Source organism: Pelobates fuscus, chromosome 13, assembly GCF_036172605.1.
Source record: "Pelobates fuscus isolate aPelFus1 chromosome 13, aPelFus1.pri, whole genome shotgun sequence".
NCBI lineage: Eukaryota > Metazoa > Chordata > Amphibia > Anura > Pelobatidae > Pelobates > Pelobates fuscus.
In genome coordinates, this window is record NC_086329.1 from 86,599,480 (window position 1) to 86,607,210 (window position 7,731).

General features: G+C 44.4%; 1 protein-coding gene across 1 annotated transcript in view; it reads right to left on the reverse strand.

Annotated features, from left to right (window-relative positions):
* ZBTB7B (zinc finger and BTB domain containing 7B) overlaps positions 1–6,725 on the reverse strand; it is a 28,811-nt gene extending 22,086 nt beyond the window's left edge. The window contains exon 1 of the mRNA XM_063440505.1: positions 6,521–6,725. The gene's annotated coding sequence lies outside the window, so the exon portion shown is untranslated. The remainder of the gene's footprint in view (positions 1–6,520) is intronic.
* Positions 6,726–7,731: the final 1,006 nt, after the last annotated feature.

The window sequence follows — 7,731 nt, forward strand, 5'->3', positions numbered from 1 at the left end:
GGAGTATATACCCTGACCTACCCCGTACATATCAACCCCATGGGGTATACACCATAACCTGGCCTATGTATTGAACTCTGAATTACGGAACAGGGTACATTGGATTTCTAACCATTGCTATAATATAGCACTGGCTAGGTTGCCCGCAGTAAAGTTTAAAGAGTCATGTCTACCTGGAGTTTTTCTAGCCTTAGTGCATTCAGATTAATCAGGGCAAAATAAACCTATCAAACTAGAACTATGAAGGTTTGAAAAGTGACGATAAAATGATGAAAGAGGAGTTGATGTTCCCACCAGACATCACAGCAAATAAAGCTGGGAAGACACTGTATTTAGAAAGCCCTGGGGACAGTACCAGGCGGAAGACCCATATCCCTACCTCCCCCATGTCAGCTGGCAGGACTCCCTGGCAGAGGAGAGAAGGTGGCCGCATTCTCCTGGGGGTAGAGGAGGGCCTTTTGCAACATTAGTGGAGATTGCACATTGGAGGCAGCTGGAGAATGGTCCCCAGGCCCCTGCGTGATGAGAACAGCTCGCAGCCAAAAGGATTTCTCTGCACTTTCATCATCTTCAGTCCCCCACCTCTTCCAACACATTCGGGATGCCCAGGAGGACCCCGCTCATCAACGTCACAGTCCCCTTAAACAGGCGTTTAAAAAAAAAAAAAGAAAGAAAAGAGCCACACATAGGGCTGTACAGGGGGTACACTTCCCAAATTTGGAATTCAATACCAACACGGCAGGATACTCCGGCACAATAGTAAACGCAACAACTTGTTCCTTATTCTATGCACAAACAGCCTGATACATATAAAATATCAGCTTTACCACTTCACAGGGCAGAGAACCACGACAAAGCTCCTAGGCCACAGCCGGGGTCCAAATAGCCGCCCCTTAAAGTACCCCAATTCTAAAAATACATAAAATGATTACATCAACACCGAAAAATAACATTTTTTAAAAATAAATAAAAGCAAGATTGGGGCTGAAGGTCTAAATACACAAGGGGCCTCCAGCCAATTTTGATACAATCTGAATTAAATCAGAGATCACAGAAAGCACTGTTGTCCTTACAGCAACATTAGAAATAGACACTAAATTGTAAGTAAATTTCTACTCTAAGCCACAAGGCCTTTCAAAGGATTACAAGCAAGTTAAGGGGGAGATACGGGGCATTTTGGCAACAACGAAAAACCCAAACCACGCGAGGGTATTCTCATTTCAGATCTACGCTGCAGTAAAAGGAAATATCTGAAATCGAAAACAAAAAAATGTAGATCAAGTTAGAGAGTTCTTCAAGCTTCTTTCTTTTATGAAATCTGAATTGTAAGGTTGGGGGGAGATTGGTTTGAGGAAGTGGAGGTCATGAATATAAATGAACAGATCACAAGTTAATCTGCAACAGTTATAGCACTTTGCCATTCATCTAACATGTCATATGAACCTTGAACACTACACAGGAATTAAAAGATGGACCACGTTTCATTGGGGGGGGGAGGGGGGGGCTGGATAGAGATCTCCTCCCGTAGAGAATCAAATATTGCAGATTTGGGAATATTAGCAATAGGAGGCTAGGAGCACGAGATGGTTTGTAATGGGCAATCATATGGTACAAACCTAAATCAGGGCCTCAGCCTATATCTGTAGCTAGCAAGAGTTACTGGGATACAATAAAGACTGTTTTTATAAGGTGATAAAGCATTCTTGGGGATCTGGCACATGCAAAGCTATCATGACGTTGTCAATAGCCAACAAGAAACCAAAACCATAATAAGCTTAATCTGGCTGCTAAGGTAACAAAACCTTCCAACCAATAAGAGTCCCCATCAGATTTTACAATAAATTAGTCCCTTTCAAACTATGAATGGGGTAAAATAAGTAAATAAAAGCCAGGACAGAATGGTCCCATCGCTGTCCAGAAAGTCCAGATTCTCCCTTGGGCATTAAAAGGTTATCCAATTTTTATCTTGTCACTCAACATTCAAGATATTCTGTTCACCCATGGCAATGAGATTTCTGGCTGCGCAATTAGCACTGGTCATTAGAACCGGTGGTATTCACAGCGAAAAATCAATCGCAGGGCCACAAGCAGGTCTTCCTATGGGACTCACTTATCTAGTGATCCAGTGATTTGGGTACCCAGGTACACAAAACGCAGATATTTTGCACCAGGTGCAACACATGCGTTTCTTTCCCCCCCCTTTAATTCAGTAATGCGCCATAAATGAAAAAAGTAGTGTAAAACAGTATGAAACGTTAAAATTATATATATATATATATATATATATATATATATATATATATATATATATATATATATATATATATATATATATATATATATATATATATATATATATATATATATATATATATATGGATTACCATGCTGAGAGATGCCTATTGCAAACAACACTGGGAGGAAACCGTGTGAAAACCTGTACCGCTTTAAATTGGACAAGAGTGAGAGGCCACCCCGCCATAAAATACATATATTATTATAATTACAATTTAGAAAATGAGACTCTCGTTAAAGTCTGTAATATATATACACACACACACACACACTTTTTTTTCTTCCTCAAAATAAATCTCACAGGTGAAATTCGGTAATTTTGAAAGCTGTAAGCTTGTACAGCAACGCACGGTTTACAGATATACTGACTTGACACCCGACTGTCTTTCCTGCAATTTTACAGAACAGAACCAGCCTCTTCCTACAAGAGACACTTTATTAGATCCTGCGGAGTTTATTCACCAACTAAAAATTGCAGGGAATTAATAAATGAATTGTATGTCACTTCTGGTCAAATATCCCAATTCTATAATTGTACTGCACTAGGGAATAAGCTGGCGCTATATAAGTGCCAATATTAACAACATTCACTCACATCTTGGATACCTGGGTCTTCAGGTCACCATTATTTACTTTTTATAATAATGGTCAACTGAATAAAGACATTGGGTTTACAGTGGAAGGAATAAGAACTTCCTTATAAGAATTGTACAATAATAAAATAAAGGACAACGTAGACTCCGGCCAAAGGAGCTTTCAATCTAACAACTTAATGAAAACATGACTTGGCAGCGGGCAGGCCTGTGCTTGGAGTTGGATCAGGTTTGCACTGATCCAGAGTGGGATGATACGCAGCCGTGTTTGGCATAGAAAAGGTTAATATCACCAGGGCCTGAGATTCTGGAGTACGATTTTATCCCTTAAACCTGTACACCAAACACAGTGCGAGTTCACTGTGCCAAAACCCGCAAGCATTTCGATTAAAGAGACAGAGCGTTTTCAAACCTCACCATTATCACATTCATTTGATTCCCAGAGGAGAGACATTCAGTGGCAGAGTGCCCAAAAGGGACAGAGGAGCACGGCCAGGATAAATGGGTTCAATACTAAATCCGAAATCGTAGAGGGTTGAGAAGGGAATTTTTTTAGTAAAATAGAGTTGGGGAAATTAAGAAAAAATATGTTTTCCTTAAAATTTGCATTTCCCTTGCCAAGTCTCTACAATTCCCAATTTAGAGACGAAACCCCAAATAAGTAATGAGTCTGTACTGTCACTTGCTCTCCCCTCCCAGAAAACTAAATTTGCAAACTCAGCTTCTCCCCACTATCTGCCAGCGAAGAGGAGGAGGAGGGGTCACCCAGAGTAACCGACAGACACCTAATCACCCCAAACAGCATGTTCAAGTAAAGCATAGCACTGTTTAACAAACCTGGGCCTAGTTTTAGAGCTTGGAAAAGGTTGTGCGGTTAACGTCTTGAAAGATGGGAACATCGAGAGAGCTTTGCAGAGGGCTGTTGGTGGCTCTTCCCTTGCTGATGGAGAGAGACTTTTCAAATGGTTTAAAAGCGAGGTGCGACAATACAAAGTGCTTTCACAGTCATGCAGCTGAGCTGAGCGTTTCTAAGTAGGGTTGTGGCTTTTGGAGGTCAGATAATGGAGTTACTTCCTTATCTATATGCTGGAGACTGTTAGGACCTCCTAAACTAGTCATTATGTGCGTACAGTAAAACAGGGCCAATCCCCACAACAACTGATCAATGCACACTGCATTAAAAAGAAAACAATTAAAACAACCAGTGTTTACAATATCAGCTGGGCAGCCATTCCCTGCATCCACTACTCTTCCTGAAAAGTTAAACTCATACCTTGCAGTATAAATACTCCTCAATTTTAAACTGAAACCAATGAATCCAATAGAGTATAAGAGCCTTTGCCCCTGATCTCCCTGTCTAAGAGTCCATCAGAATGATAGGCGGGCATCTTAAACCCATATATAGATCTCTCCACCGTGACACTCGAAGGGTTAAACCAGAACACCCTCTAAAGCAATTGAAGGACAGCAGATGCATTGGTTCGGTCTGCAGATAGATGGAACACAGAGGAACTTCCTAGTTATAGAGAAATAGAGCATGGCCTGTGATGGCTCTTAGCAAGAGATTCACCAGTAACCCTTTTCTCTCCAGAAGACCCAAGGGTCCACCTGGAGATTCATTGTGGTCAAAGCCTTGGCCCAAATGAAAACCCTAACAGCAGGTTTCCATCTAAGGCCTTGTTGTAGCATGGGTGCCTGTGCAAGGAAACGGTTAAGAAAGAGAGGTGGCAATCTTGTGTCCTCTCCTATAAATCCACATCGACCTCCATAATTACAGACCCCTCAGTCTGTCGTCAGCAGGGAAAGCTGGGATTATTACGAGCAGGTTAAACCGCACAGGGAGGGGCAGTCAGGGAGAGGTGACAGGCGCAAGGACTTGGTGGGTGGGGGGTGCACAAGATCTCATTAACCCTTTCTAGAGCAATCAACACAACAACTAATTACCACTCTATAAAAAAAAAAATCGCACATATTTACCTGCATTTATCTTTCTAAGAGCCAAAAGGTTTTAAGAATTCTAAAAGACAAAGTTGGGCTCATTTGTTTTTTGGTCAGTAGTAGCTTAAAAACAGGAACAGGAAAAGCGGGATCCCCTCGTTCATGTCATCGGTATACTAAGAAACCGAATGAGAGAAACAGATCTCCCAGAAATTAATTAGTGACAACCCTGTATAGAGACCATAAGGTGACACTCGGGGTCTAACAGTAAACCTAAGCCATGAAGATACCTCCAGGCAATCCAGTGACGTGATGGGCAGATTATGAGTAAGCACCTGTCCATTTAACACCTGCTTTAACCCTTAACACTCAGCTTATTATTATTATACAGTCTACGCAGCTCACCTGATAGAAAGAATTCACCCCCCTTCAAAAAAAAAAAAAAAAAATTATGTAAATATAAAGACTTTACAGGAACCTGTAGATCAGGGTGAGGCGCGAGAAGGAGTGGGATAGGTAAAGGTGATATTGAACAGATAAGGAGGGGACTAAGGGTAAAGTCTGTAAGAGAGACTATAAAACAAGATACAGGGGACTAGGGGGACCTAGCAGCTCGAGTTACAAAAAATTATTCAAAATAAGGATAAACTACTAACTTGATTAACCAGTTTGGTTACAATGTACCTAATAGTATATCGAAAGAGTATCAAAGAGGTTAATAATTTGAGGGGGGACGGGACTTAAAACTCACCTGCAGGCAATGGGGGGGGGGGGGGGGGGGGGACCACTAAACATAAACCAAATAAACAGGGGAAATAGATTTTACTTTTTATCAGACAAGGGATTAAATATGACAATAGGTGTCGGTGTTTGGCAGATGCCAAGTCGCCTCCAGTGGATAAGAGAGACGGGCAGGTGACACAAATGGACACAGCAGAGGGGGGGGAGGGTGACAGTTGAAGGGGGTGAGAAAGGAGGAGGGGAGGTTTGTGACAAGGGGGAACGACAATAAATAAAAATGAAATGTGAAGTTATGTATAAGAGTAGAAGAGTAAAGGGGATGAGGATCAAGTGACCAAACAAGCAGGGGTAGTAGTAAATAAATAGTACGTAGATGACAGGTGAGATAGGTAGTAGGTGAGTTGGAAGTCTTGTTTTAGCCGATATATTGCGATGTTACTATGTAACAACGATAGTGAGAGTCAGCAGAAGGGGGATATAGCAGAAGTAGTACGCAGCAGGTAGCAAGTGACAGCAAAGGTGGTAGACAGCAGGTAAGGAGTGGGGGCAGGAGACACAGACACCAAATTGGGGGGGGGGTGGGGGGGGAGGGTTGCAGTAAAGGTGGTAGATGGTAGAATTACAGCAGAGGTGGCAGTTAGCAGTAGGTGGATGACAGTCCAAGTGTTGGAAAGCAGGTAGGTTATGGCAGCAGGTATTAGGTGACACCTGGGATCATGGGCAGTAGGGGGACATTGAAGGTGGGGGATTACAGGATGGTGTCTGGGAGCTGTGCAGAGGGGTGACAGGGAACATGGTAGACTGCAGCAAGCAGGGGGGCAGCCATGGTAGGTGGCATTAAGCCATGCAGAGAGGATGGGGTATGGGTCACACTGTGCTTCCTGGAGGGTGGGAGAGGTGGCAGTAAGCCATGCAGAGGATGGGATTTGGGTCACACTGTGCTAGACACTCACCTGCTGATGGTGACAGATGTCCCTGGGATTACTGGGGGGGCTCAGGGTCTGTCCTCTGATCTCCCTGGTGTCTGGGTGGGCTCTGTCTGCAGGAAGCTGCCTGCTCTCCCCCCTCACTCCCAGCTCTCTCCTCCTCCTTCCCCAGCCTGTCACACCTGTCCTTTCCCCTCCCACCCTCACCTGTCCCTGACACCAGCCCCCTGGATACAGCTACACCCAGCCAGGCATCCACTTCCTGGATCCTCTATCTGCCCCTGCACAGCCAATGGCTGGAGCCCCCCACCCTGCACCAACCCCTCCCCCCTCCCCACCTGCCACAGGTTGAGCACCCTCCCCAGCCCCTGTCACTGACTCCTCCCTGCCACCTTTAAACTCTGCCCAGCTCCCATCCTCATGGGGCCACCTTAACTGACAACCAGGAAGTGCTCTGCAACCTCCTGGGCGCTGGTTGGTCGCTGGGGAGGCGGTGCTAGGCGATCTCTGCGCGCTGAGTGGCCGTCTGCGCTGCCAGTCATTGCAGGGGGCGTGGCTACTGGGGAGATGACGCTCTGTCTGTCGCTCAGTCTTAAAGAGGCAATGAGTTGAAATAGGTGAGAGGTGGGGCCCACCGGCTAAAGGTTAGACCCCCCCCCCCCCCCCCCAACTATTGTATAACTTAAACTGTCATAATGCTATGTGGAAACCTCATGAGAAATATAGTTCAGTAACAGCTCAGGGCGTCTATTATTAACCTACCTCTGGGTAAAGTTGTGGCCAGCTTGAAATGTGGGTTAGTGCCAGTCTAGCATCAAATAAAACCTATAATCAGTACCAGCCTGGCATCAACTAAAACCCATGGGCTGTGCCAGCTTGGCATCAAATAAAACCTATAATCAGTAGCAGCCTGAGATCAACTAAAACCCATGTGCTGTGCCAACCTGGTATCAAACATAAATCCCATGATCAGTGCCAGCCTGGCATCAAATAAAACCCATGGGCAGTGCCAGCCTGGTATCAAACAAAAATCCCATGGTCAGTGCCAGCCTGGCATCAAATAAAACCCATGGGCAGTGCCAACCTGGTATCAAACATAAATCCCATGATCAGTGCCAGCCTGGCATCAAATAAAACCCATGGGCAGTGCCAGCCTGGTATCAAACAAAAATCCCATGGTCAGTGCCAGCCTGGCATCAAATAAAACCCATGGGCAGTGCCAGCCTGGTATCAAACAT